This window comes from Cherax quadricarinatus, chromosome 4, assembly GCF_038502225.1.
Source record: "Cherax quadricarinatus isolate ZL_2023a chromosome 4, ASM3850222v1, whole genome shotgun sequence".
NCBI lineage: Eukaryota > Metazoa > Arthropoda > Malacostraca > Decapoda > Parastacidae > Cherax > Cherax quadricarinatus.
The window spans coordinates 20,034,401-20,047,759 of NC_091295.1; the positions used below are offsets into that span (position 1 = coordinate 20,034,401).

Sequence of the window (13,359 nt, forward strand, 5' to 3'; positions counted from 1 at the left end):
TCCAAGATACGATACTACGTGCTGCAAAATGCCCTTCTCACACTATACCTTTCACTCATTTATCCATACCTCACTTATGCTATTTGTGCTTGGGGATCAACTGCAGCAATACACCTAAAGCCAATAATAACTCAACAAAAAGCTGCAGTAAGAATAATCACTAAATCCCATCCCTGGCAACACAGCCCCCCCACTCTTCATAGATCTAAACTTACTCCCTGTTCAGAACATCCACACTTACTACTGTGCAATCTACATATACAGGACCTTAAATTCTAATATTATCCTTGACCTAAAATGCTTTCTTGATGGTTGTGACAGGACCCACAAGCATAACACCAGACAAACATCTCTACGAGATCCCCCGTGTCCGACTAAACCTTTACAAAAATTCAATGTATGTCAAAGGCCCTAAAATCTGGAACACCCTACCTGAAAACTCTAGAACTGCAGACACATTCATCACCTTCAAAACTACCGTTAGAAAACATCTTATCTCCCTGATACACCCCGTCAACTAACTACATAAAAACCACCTGGTGGTTCACACTTACACTCACTCACTCACCCATTTGACTATAAGCACAGAAACATGTATCTTAATCTTAAAATAATGATCCCTAACAAGTCACAAGTTTGCTTGTGATACTCTAATATAGAAACTATGTATTGTGCCATAACAAAAGCATTCACATTGCTAAACTCACAAACTAGTATTCGTCACTTAGTATTTAGTCAACTTACTCCACAATTTGTAATAATTTAGGGTTAGGAATTAATCTAAGTTTGCCCAAAATGCCTAGCCATGCTAGGTGTTCTAGTGGTCCCCTCTGTAATTAGTATTTTATTACATGTAAACCACACAATAACCAAAATCTGTAAACCGCACATTGTAATCCTTATCGAGAATAAACTTTGATTTGATTTGATTTGATATGGTACCCTGTACCATGTGGTACCCTGTACCATATGGTACCCTGTACCATATGGTCAGTAGGAGATGTTGGTGCCACGAGGCACCAGCCCAGACTGAGAGTGAGTGGGGACCCATGCCACTGATTCAGCAGTTTCCAAGACTAAGCGCTTCATCATCCACCTCTAGGAACATGTCCAGTGGCTGTACATATATAAATATATAATAGAACATTACTGATATACAACATTTTTGCATATTTTTTGTTGTTAACTATTCGTGTAAGCCAAATAATGATGAAAATATTAGTGTGGTTATTGTGTTGAATACAACAGTACCATATGGTACAGTGTACCATATGGTACACTGTACCAGGCATACCATCTAAAGGGGACAAAAAGATACAAAACATCCAGGCCATGGGAAAACCTGGGTAGCCACAGCCACTCAAGAGGGAGAGGTTTTTTAGTGCCAGGAAGGAAAAAAAACTGGCAGGAAATGGCAGAAATCGTACACCAAATCCAGTCATTCCTGGAATGGAACCACAGTCGATGGCCTCCACTCCAAACCAACAGATACAGATACTAATGCTGGAAAAAAAATCCCCCCCCAGTACCAACAATACCACCAGTCCGATAACATTCTTCTTTGCAAATATACAGGGTCTAAAGCCAGCAACAAACAACAAAATACCTTTCATCCGTGGACTGCTTGCAGAGGCAAAGGCAATGTTCGCGGCTTTCACTGAGACCCACATAAAGGATCACTTGGACAACGAAATATGGATCCCAGGTTACAACCTATACAGATGTGACAGAGTGAACAGGCAAAAGGGGGGGGGGGGTTGGCCTGTACATTGCAGAGTCACTTGTTTGCACAGAACTGCTAAATGCCTCAAATGATGTAGTGGAAGTTTTAGCAGTAAAGGTCGAGAACCAAAACCTAGTCATTGTGGTAGTCTACAAGCCTCCGGATGCAACATCCCAGCAATTCCAGGAACAGCTGTTAAAAATTGACCACTGTCTGGAAAACCTTCCAGCTCCTGCACCCAACATCTTGCTCCTGGGGGATTTCAACTTAAGGCACCTAAAATGGAGGAATATAGCAAATAATATTGTTGCAGTAATAACACCAGGAGGCAGCTCTGATGAAAACTCACACTCACGCGAGCTTTTAAATCTCTGCACAAAATTCAATTTAAACCAGCAAATAATAGAGCCTACTAGACTGGAGAATACACTAGACCTCATCTTCACTAACAATGATGATCTGATAAGAAATGTCACCATATCAAAAACAATATACTCAGATCACAACATAATTGAGGTTCAGTCATGTATGCGCGGAGCCCCAGACCGACATAATGAGATTAGTCACGAGGGAGCATTCACCAAATTCAACTTCAATAACAAAAACATAAAGTGGGACCAAGTAAACCAAGTCCTAACCGATATAAGCTGGGAAGATATACTAAGCAACACAGACCCCAACTTATGCCTAGAACAGATTAACTCGGTGGCACTCGATGTATGCACAAGGCTTATTCCTCTAAGAAAAAGGAGGAGTAGATGTAAAACAGAAAGAGACAGGCGCTCCCTTTACAGGTGATGGAAAAGAATAACAGAGCGGCTAAAAGAGGTCAATATATCTGAAATGCGTAGGGAGACACTGGTCAGAGAAATAGCAAGCATCGAACTTAAGCTAAAAGAATCCTTTAGGAGTCAGGAATCGCGGGAAGAACTAAAAGCCATAAATGAAATCGAAAGAAACCCAAAGTATTTCTTCTCCTATGCCAAATCAAAATCGAGAACAACGTCCAGTATTGGGCCCCTACTTAAACAAGATGGGTCCTACACAGATGACAGCAAGGAAATGAGTGAGCTACTCAAGTCCCAATATGACTCAGTTTTTAGCGAGCCGCTAACCAGACTAAGAGTCGAAGATCAAAATGAATTTTTTATGAGAGAGCCACAAAATTTGATTAACACAAGCCTATCCGATGTTATCCTGATGCCAAATGACTTCGAACAGGCGATAAATGACATGCCCATGCACGCTGCCCCAGGGCCAGACTCATGGAACTCTGTGTTCATCAAGAACTGCAAGAAGCCCCTATCACGAGCCTTTTCCATCTTATGGAGAGGGAGCATGGACACGGGGGTCGTCCCTCAGTTACTAAAAACAACAGACATAGCCCCACGCCACAAAGGGGGCAGTAAAGCAACAGCAAAGAACTACAGACCGATAGCACTAACATCCCATATCATAAAAATCTTTGAAAGGGTCCTAAGAAGCAAGATCACCACCCATCTAGAAACCCATCAGTTACACAACCCAGGGCAACATGGGTTTAGAACAGGTCGCTCCTGTCTGTCTCAACTATTGGATCACTACGACAAGGTCCTAAATGCACTAGAAGACAAAAAGAATGCAGATGTAATATATACAGACTTTGCAAAAGCCTTCGACAAGTGTGACCATGGCGTAATAGCGCACAAAATGCGTGCTAAAGGAATAACAGGAAAAGTCGGTCGATGGATCTATAATTTCCTCACTAACAGAACACAGAGAGTAGTTGTCAACAGAGTAAAGTCCGAGGCAGCTACGGTGAAAAGCTCTGTTCCACAAGGCACAGTACTCGCTCCCATCTTGTTCCTCATCCTCATATCCGACATAGACAAGGATGTCAGCCACAGCACCGTGTCTTCCTTTGCAGATGACACCCGAATCTGCATGACAGTGTCTTCCATTGCAGACACTGCAAAGCTCCAGGCGGACATCAACCAAATCTTTCAGTGGGCTGCAGAAAACAATATGAAGTTCAACGATGAGAAATTTCAATTACTCAGATATGGTAAACATGAGGAAATTAAATCTTCATCAGAGTACAAAACAAATTCTGGCCACAAAATAGAGCGAAACACCAACGTCAAAGACCTGGGAGTGATCATGTCGGAGGATCTCACCTTCAAGGACCATAACATTGTATCAATCGCACCTGCTAGAAAAATGACAGGATGGATAATGAGAACCTTCAAAACTAGGGAGGCCAAGCCCATGATGACACTCTTCAGGTCACTTGTTCTATCTAGGCTGGAATATTGCTGCACACTAACAGCACCTTTCAAGGCAGGTGAAATTGCCGACCTAGAAAATGTACAGAAAACTTTCATGGCGCGCATAACGGAGATAAAACACCTCAATTATTGGGAGCGCTTGAGGTTCCTAAACCTGTATTCCCTGGAATGCAGGAGGGAGAGATACATGATTATATACACCTGGAAAATCCTAGAGGGACTAGTACCGAACTTGCACACGAAAATCACTCACTACGAAAGCAAAAGACTTGGCAGACGATGCACCATCCCCCCAATGAAAAGCAGGGGTGTCACTAGCACGTTAAGAGACCATACAATAAGTGTCAGGGGCCCGAGACTGTTCAACTGCCTCCCAGCACACATAAGGGGGATTACCAACAGACCCCTGGCAGTCTTCAAGCTGGCACTGGACAAGCACCTAAAGTCAGTTCCGGATCAGCTGGGCTGTGGCTCGTACGTTGGTTTGCGTGCAGCCAGCAGCAACAGCCTGGTTGATCAGGCTCTGATCCACCAGGAGGCCTGGTCACAGACCGGGCCGCGGGGGAGTTGACCTCCGGAACTCTCTCCAGGTAAACTCCAGGTACCATATGGTATCATTGTACCATATGGTACCATTGTACCATATGGTACCATTGTACCATATGGTTCCATTGTACTATATGGTATTATTGTACATATAGTACCATTGTACCATATGGTACATTGTACCATATGGTGCCAATGTACCATATGGTACCTTTGTACCATATAATACTATATGGTACCGTTGTGTTCAACACAATAACCGCACTAATATTTTCATCATTATTTTATTTATAATAAACTTGTTAACAAGTTATTTAAGCAATATAATGATAAATTTATTTGTGCAGTTAATGTGTTAAAAACAATTTATTTATTTATTTATTTATTTGAACATGATACAGTGAAGTACAAAGTTACTGCAGTGTAACATACCAAAGCCCCTTGTATGCAGAGCATTATGGGCAGGCTTAAAATTAACTTACGATTAATTAAGCAATGATATATTCAGTGGTAAAAACATTATTGTAAACAGATAAAAATTTAGCACAATGAGTATTACAAAGACAGGTCATATGGTCATTTACTGTGTTGCTGAGCATTCAGTAGAATGGAGTATTCTGTTAGGTAATGCAATTAAAAAATAAAGTTTGATTGGGTCACAGGTTAGACATTTATGAGATACAATTATTCAGTATTTATTTAGTTGTGGGTGAGTAAGTGATCTTTGAGAAGAGACTTGAATTTATAAACAGGTAATGTTTCTTTTATATTCACAGGTAATGAATTCCAGATTTTAGGGCCTTTTATGTGCATTGAGTTTTTGCATAGCGTGAGATGGACTCGAGGAACATCAAAGAGTGATCTGTGCCTTGTGTTATGGTCGTGTGTTCTGTTGAGGGTAGTAAGGAGACGTTTGAGGGGAGGGTTTATATCAGAATTAAGTGTTCTACGAATGTAGTAGGTGCAGTAATAAGTATGGATGTTTTGAATGGTGAGTAGGTTTAGAGTTTTGAATATTGGTGGAGTGTGCTGCCTGTAGTGGGAATTTATCATTATTCTGACTGCAGCCTTTTGTTGGGTAATTAATGGTCTGAGATGGTTTATTGTTGTTGAGCCCCATGCACAAATTCCATAGGTGAGATAGGGGTAAATAAGTGAGTGATATAGGGCCAGGAGGACTGACTGTGGAACATAGTACCGTATCTTCGATAGTATGCCTACGGTCTTGGAAATTTTCTTGGAAATTTGTTGTATATGTGTTTGAAATTTGAGTCTATTATCAAGGTGGATTCCTAAGAATTTTCCCTCTGTGAGTTTTGTGATAGGTGAACCGTTTATCATTAAGTTAAGAGGGACGTCTGTAGCTCTGTTACTAAACTGAATGAAGTAGGTTTTGTCAATGTTTAGAGTAAGTTTGTTAGTACTCATCCAGGTAGATATTTTCTGTAATTCGGTATTTACAGTATTGGCAAGTGTGACTGGGCTCGGGTGAGAGAAGACGTATGTAGTGTCATCTGCAAATAGTGTGGGTTTGAGCAGTTGCGATGCATCTGGTAGGTCATTTATGTATATGAGAAAGAGAAGAGGGCCTAGGACACTTCCCTGTGGGACACCAACTGTAATTGGCTGTGAGGAAGAGTTTGCCCCGTTTGTGTACACATATTGGCTTCTGTTGCTGAGGTAAGACTTTAGGTAGTTGAGGGAGTGCCCTCTTATACCATTGTGCAACAATTTTATATGGAGCAAGTCATGGTCAACTGTATCAAAAGCTTTATGTAAGTCTATGAAGATCCCCAGTGGGACTTCTTTTTTCTCTATTGCAGTGTATATGTGTTCTAGCATGTGTATAATAGCATCATTAGTATTTTTATTAGGCCTGAACCCAAATTGACAGGGGTTGAGTATGTTGTGATAGATGAGGTAGGAATAGATTCGCTTATGAATTAATTTTTCGAAGATTTTAGAGAGAGGGTGTAAGTTGGATATTGGCCTATAATTATACATTATACATTATATTGATTTCACTGGCCACAAAAGTTACTGGAAAAAAAAAATATTAGAAAAGACAAGAAAAAGTAACAAAAACCTAAAATAAAATAACGCAACTTTACGGAAGTCCTGGATGTTGCCGCCACCAGGTCACTGAAAGTCAACTTCATGTGTCTATATCTCGGTAACTACTGATCAAAGAATTTTTTTGTTTGTTTTATTACCTACAGAAAGTTATTATCTTTAATTCTGTAAGAAAAATAATTTTTGTTTTTTCCAAAAATTCTTGGACCCTGGTGCACCCTTTAAGATTTAGCCTCTGGACCCTGAAAGGGTTAATGTAAGGTCAGAGGTGAGTAAACGAGATAAAACGAATAAATGTGAGAGAGAGACAATGAGTACATGAAAGAGGACAGGTGTGGAGTTACGTAAACAAACCAGGTGGAGGCAAGTTTTGTAGACAAACCAGGGGAACACGTCTCGTTTGTGTACAAGTTGTCTTTATGTTAATACAGTAGAATAAATAAAGAGGGACACTCCCATTCTCATGTAACACCATTTTTAGAAGAAATGAAGCTCGTGAAGGCATACGAAAGAAATAATTTTCTACAGTTACCCCTAGTAACACATTTTCTCTGATGTTGGACTAGAGAAAATGTAATTCTTGCTGTCACTCGTACAAGTTGTCTGGCTACCACATCTCATATTTATGTTAAGTTATTCTAACTGTAACATTTATGAAGGGATTCTGGGAAACCGGCAGGCCGGACTTGAGTCCTGGAGATGGGAAGTACAGTGCCTGCACTCTGAAGGAGGGGTGTTAATGTTGCAGTTTAAAAACTGTAGTGTAAAGCACCCTTCTGGCAAGACAGTGATGGAGTGAATGATGGTGAAAGTTTTTCTTTTTTGGGCCACCCTGCCTTGGTGGGAATCGGCCAGTGTGATAATAATATATTCTACTGTGGGGTGTATTTATCATGTTTATATGTTACGTATCAGGTTTATTATATAATTTTGAAAAAAATATCATAGATGGATTAATGAAAATGTGTATACAGTGGTCCCCTGACCTACGATATTATTCCGTTCCTGAGAGCCCATCGTAAGACGAAATGATCGTAGGTTGAATTAATTTTCCCCATAAGAAATAATGGAAATCAAATTAATCCGTGCAAGTCACCCAAAAGTATGAAAAAAAATTTACCAAGTGAAATATACGTTTTCTATTCTACTCTACAAAACGAAGAATAAACGACACTTACCTTTATTGAAGATGCAGCAATGACTGATGAGACACTGTGTCCTGGGAGTGCCTTTTCCTCGTGAGTAATGTAGGTCCTGTTTGGCATTTTCTTCCATAACAGGCCTTATCACACTGTGTATGCCACTACAATTCTTAAATCTTTCAAACCAACCTTTGCTGGCCTTAAATTCACCAATATGAGCACTAGTTCCAGGCATTTTTTTCCTCTTCAGCTGGGTGTTAGTCGACTGGTGTGGGTCGCATCCTGGGAGACAAGATTAACCCTTTCAAGCTCCCCAGGCCCTCTCCGAGACTTGTTCTCAGGGTCCCCAAATTAAAAAAAAAATTGTTTCTTAGGAAAAGATAGAGAATCTTTTCCTGATCATAATGACACCAAAAGTATGAAATTTGATGGAAAACTTACGGAATTATGCTCTTGCGAAGTTAGTGGTCTTGACGATGTTTATGTACTGGCGATTTTGCCCACTTTGAGCCCTATTTTCGGCCAATTCCACTGTACTAGTCGACAAAAATCATAACTATTTTGCTATAACTCCATTTTTTCTATCGAATGAGTACAAGAAACCACCCATTTACCGATTTCAACTATCCAATAAAGTGGTCAGAGTTTAGCAATTTTGCCAATTTCACACAAATTTCAAAAGATGCCAATTTCTGAATAGGGTCTAGAATAAACAAGAAAGACATTCCTGGCACTAAAATAAGTTCTCTGTTCGTTAGTCACATTCCCAGGCCCCTCTTATATTTCTTTGGCTTTCCACTTTGAATTTTTATTCTTACAAAAAATAGAAGATTTACTGTTATGCAGACTACTGCATTAGTGTAGAAATAGTACAAATAATATCAGCGCACTTGTGAAAGAATATTAGACTCACCAGTTGACGTGTATTGGATGCTTGGCATGATTTGTTTACTTTTGAACTTTGGTAAAAATCGAACATTTCTGCTACTTTGAGCTCAATTACAAGGTACTTTTCATTGTAAAACCAGTCAAAATCATCTCAATTTCTGTAATATGTCTTCCATTCTATAAAATGAGACCAGGAAAACTAGAATACAACAATAAATACCATACGAAAATACAGTGCAAAGTCGCTGTTTTAATCCAAAAACACGGTCAAATTTTTTTTTTCTCATTACGCACTGTGTGCTGCAGGATTTTTTTTATACTGTGCACACTGACCACATAGACCCATTCTTTCATATGTAGGCCTACCAGGTTTCTCTCACTAGATTTGAGGGCGCTAGAATTTAGGCGTACTAGTACGTCAAAAACCCTGAGGCATAAGCCGTACTAGTACGGCTGAAACCCTGAAAGGGTTAAGGACCCAATGGGAATAAGTTAGACAGTCCTTGATGACACACTGACTTTTTTAGGTTATCCTGGGTGGTTAACCCTCTAGGGTTAATTGTTTCTTGGTATTCTCGATAAGTCACACCAATAACGGTGCTACAGCACCAGCTGATGGTGCTAAAGCATCAGCAGCTGACAGTGCTACAGCAGCAGCAGCTGATGGTGCTACAGCAGCAGCAGCAGCTGATGGTGCGACAGCAGCAGCAGCTGATGGTGCTACAGCAGCAACAGCAGCTGATGGTGCTACAGCATCAGCAGCTGACGGTGCTACAGCAGCAGCAGCTGACTCTGCTACAGCAGCAGCAGCAGCTGACAGTGCAGCAGCAGCAGCTGAGTCCTACAGCAGCAGCAGCTGCTGATGGTGCTACAGCAGCAGCAGCAGGTGACGGTGCTACAGCAGCAGCAGCAGCTGATGGTGCAACAGCAGCAGCAGCTGACAGTGCTACAGCAGCAGCAGCAACTGATGGTGCTACAGCAGCAGCAGCAGCTGACGGTGCTACAGCAGCAGCAGCTGACAGTCCTACAGCAGCAGCAGCAGCTGATGGTGCTACAGCAGCAGCAGCAGCTGACGGTGCTACAGCAGCAGCAGCAGCTGATGGTGCAACAGCAGCAGCAGCTGACGGTGCTACAGCAGCAGCAGGAACTGATGGTGCTACAGCAGCAGCAGCTGACGGTGCTACAGCAGCAGCAGCAGCAGCAGCTGACGGTGCTACAGCAGCAGCAGCTGATGGTGCTACAGCAGCAGCAGCTGATGGTGCTACAGCAGCAGCAGCAGCTGACGGTGCTACAGCAGCAGCAGCAGCAGCAGCTGATGGTGCTACAGCACCATCGGCTGCTGCTGAAAGTGCTGTCTAGTTGGCACTAGAAGCTTTCTTTGGGCTCATGGTGGCTTATTTAGCAGTTAGAAGCACTAAAAATACTGGAATAATACAAAATATTCCTAATGTATGCTTGGGAGTGACCGCTCTGGCTTATAAACATTGGCACACTAACTGAAGGCAGGCCAGCTGAGGTGCGCTCGGGCGGACAGACATGTGGATGCGTACCGGAAGAATGCTGTAGGTCGCGTTTTTCAATGTATACATCGGGGTCAAATTTTTACGCTGAAAAGCATCGTAGGTTGGTTTTAATGTAGGCTGGGGACATCGTATGTCGGGGGTCCACTGTATTTACATAATATACGACATTTAATGAGAATCAGTGATTATTACTATTCTTATTATCATTACTAATATGGCATCTCAAGACATAAGACACTCTTACTGATTTTAATGTGTACCTGCATGTCAGCACAGTGTGTACGTTTATTTAAGTACAAGTATACATAAGTATAATTATCAGCGTATACATAAAATATGAAATAACTTTCAAAAACACTTGAAATTTTGGAATTTCCAGATATAATGGAGAGATGTGGTGCTTACAGAGCTCACGGAGAATTTAAACAAACTGGGTGGGGGAGTCGTATAGTAAGTTTTGGTCATAATTTGAAATGTCTGTATTAGCAGAACGCCATGAAGCAAAATGCCATAAAGCGGGGCCCTACTGTACATTGGACCCTCAGGTAATGGTGGCATCGGCTAATGCCAAAATCGGATAGTGGTGTGTTTTTGCATCAAAGTATTGGCTCGGCTAATGCCCAAGAACTCGGTTAAGGGCATTCGTCCCAAATGTGTCCGCCTATCCGCCCGGCCTGAGTTGCCCTGCCTTCAGCTAGTGTGCCATTGTTTACAAGCCAGAGAGGACGATTCCACACATACCTGTGATACATTTTGTATTATTCCATTGTTTTTAGTATTTGTAACTGCTAAATAAGCCACATGGGCCCAAAGAAAGCTTCTAGTGCCAACCCTGTGGTAAAAAGGGTGAGAAATACTATTGAATTAAGGAAAGAGATCATCGCAAAGTATGAAAGTGAAGTGCATGTCTCTGAGTTGGCCAGGTTATATAAGAAACCCCGTTTAACCATCACTACTACCTTGGCCAACAAAAAGGCAATCAAGGAAGCTGTTGTTGCAAAAGGTGCAAGTATGCTTACAAAACAGAGATCGCAAATACTCGAAGATGTGCAGAGACTTGTTGGTGTGGATAAACGAGAAACAATTATCAGGAGATAGTGTTTCTCAGTCAATAATATGTGAAAAGGCAAGGAAGTTGCATGATGATCTCATTAAGAAAATGCCTCAAAATAGTGCTGCTGCTGATGAATTTAAGGCCAGCAAAGGCTGGTTTGAGAGATTTAAGATTCGTAGTGGCATACACAGTGTGGTAAGGCATGGTGAGGCTGCCAGTTCTGACAAAAAAGTGGCTGAAAAATATGTGCAGGACTTTAAGGGGTACATAGAGACTGAACAATTAAAACCCCAACAAGTGTTCACCTGTGATGAAACAGGCCTGTTTTGGGAGAAAATGCCCAACAGGACCTACATTACTCAGGAGAAATAGGCACTCCCAGGACACAAGCCTATAAAAGACAGGCTAACTCTCATGTTTTGTAGCAATGGTAGTGGGGATTACAAAGTGAAGCCTTTACTGGAGTATCACTCTGAAACTCCCAGAGTGTTCAAGAAAAACTATGTTGTCAAGACTAAATTGTGTGTGATGTGGAGAGCAAACAGTAAGGCATGGGTCACTAGGGACATTTTCCTTGACTGGTTCTATGATGTGTTTGTCCCCACTGTGGAAAAATACCTCCTGGAAAAGAAATTGTCACTCAAGTGCCTCCTAATAATGGACAGTGCTCCTGCTCATCCTCACGACTTGCAAGAGCAAATTGTGGGCGAGTTGAGCTTCATCAAAGTGAAGTTTTTGACTTCTAATACCACTCCTCTCCTCCAGTCCATGGACCAGCAGGTCATTTCAAACTTCAAAAAACTGTACACCAAAGCAGTGTTTCAAAAGTGCTTTGAAGTGACCTCAGACACTGAATTGACCCTAAGAGAGTTCTGGAAAGATCACTTCAGTATCCTCAGTTGCATAAACCTTATAGGTAAGGCTTAGGAGGGAGTGACTTGCAGGACTTTGAACTCTGCTTAGAGAAAACTGTGACCAGAATGTGTACAAGAGAGGGATTTTGAAGGGTTTGGGGCTAACCCTGAGGAGCCTATACCAGTTGTGGAATCTACTGTCATTGGAGAAGTGCATGGGGTTTGAGGTTAGTGGCGAGGATGTGGAAGAGTTGGTGGAGGATGACGATGAAGAACTAATCACTACAGAGCTGCAAGAGCTTCAGGTGCAACAGCAACAGATCACAGCTCAGGAATATGCTTCAGAGGAGGAGGAAGAGAGATGGAGGAAGTTGCCTTCGTCAAAGATTAAGGACATTTGTACAATGTAGACAAAGGTGCAAGCATTTATGGATGAACATTATCCTGACACAGCTGTTGCAAGCCGTATTGGCAACATGTACAATGACACTCTTGTGTCCCATTTTAGGGAAATCTTAGAGAGATGCCAAAAACAGAGCTCTCTGGACAGATATTTTGTGCGACAGGGATCCAGTGACACTCAAGCTGGTCCTAGTGGCATTAAAAAACAAAGACAGGAGGTAACCCCAGAAAAGGACTTGTTACCTGAAGTCTTTATGGAAGGGGATTCCCCTTCCAAACAATAGTGCACCTCCATCTTCTCCCCTCCTCCTGTCTCATCAGTAAGTCCACAACAAAGGTAAGTGTCATTTCAGTATTGTTTATTGTGCATGTCTCATTGTTTTCTGTGTAGGGAAATGTATATTTCATGTAAAAAATTATTTTGTTTAATACTCTTGGGTGTCTGGAATGGATTAACCCTTTCAGGGTCGAGAGGCCCTCTCTTAAACTTGTTTTCGAGGTCGAAAATTTTTCGGAAAAAAAACAAATTAATTTTTCTTGTGAAATGATAGAGAATCTTTTCCCAATCGTAATGACACCAAAAGTATGAAATTTGATGGAAAACTTACAGAATTATGCTCTCACAAAGTTAGCGGTCTCAACGATGTTTACGCATCGGTGATTTCGGCCACTTTGAGCCATATTTTCGGCCAATTGCTGTGTACTAGTCAACAAAAATCATATTTATTTTGCTAGAACTCCATTTTTTTATCGAATGAGTACAAGAAACCACCCATTTACCAATTTCAACTATCCAATAAAGTGGTTAGAAATTGCCAATTTCACACAAATTTCAGAAGATGCCAATTTCCAAACAGGGTCCAGAATAAAAAAGACAGACATTCCTG

General features: G+C 41.4%; 1 protein-coding gene across 1 annotated transcript in view; it reads right to left on the minus strand.

Moving 5' to 3' along the window:
• Positions 1-13,359, minus strand: part of LOC128684172 (apolipophorins) — a 183,518-nt gene that overhangs the window by 134,866 nt on the left and 35,293 nt on the right. The window lies entirely within an intron of this gene.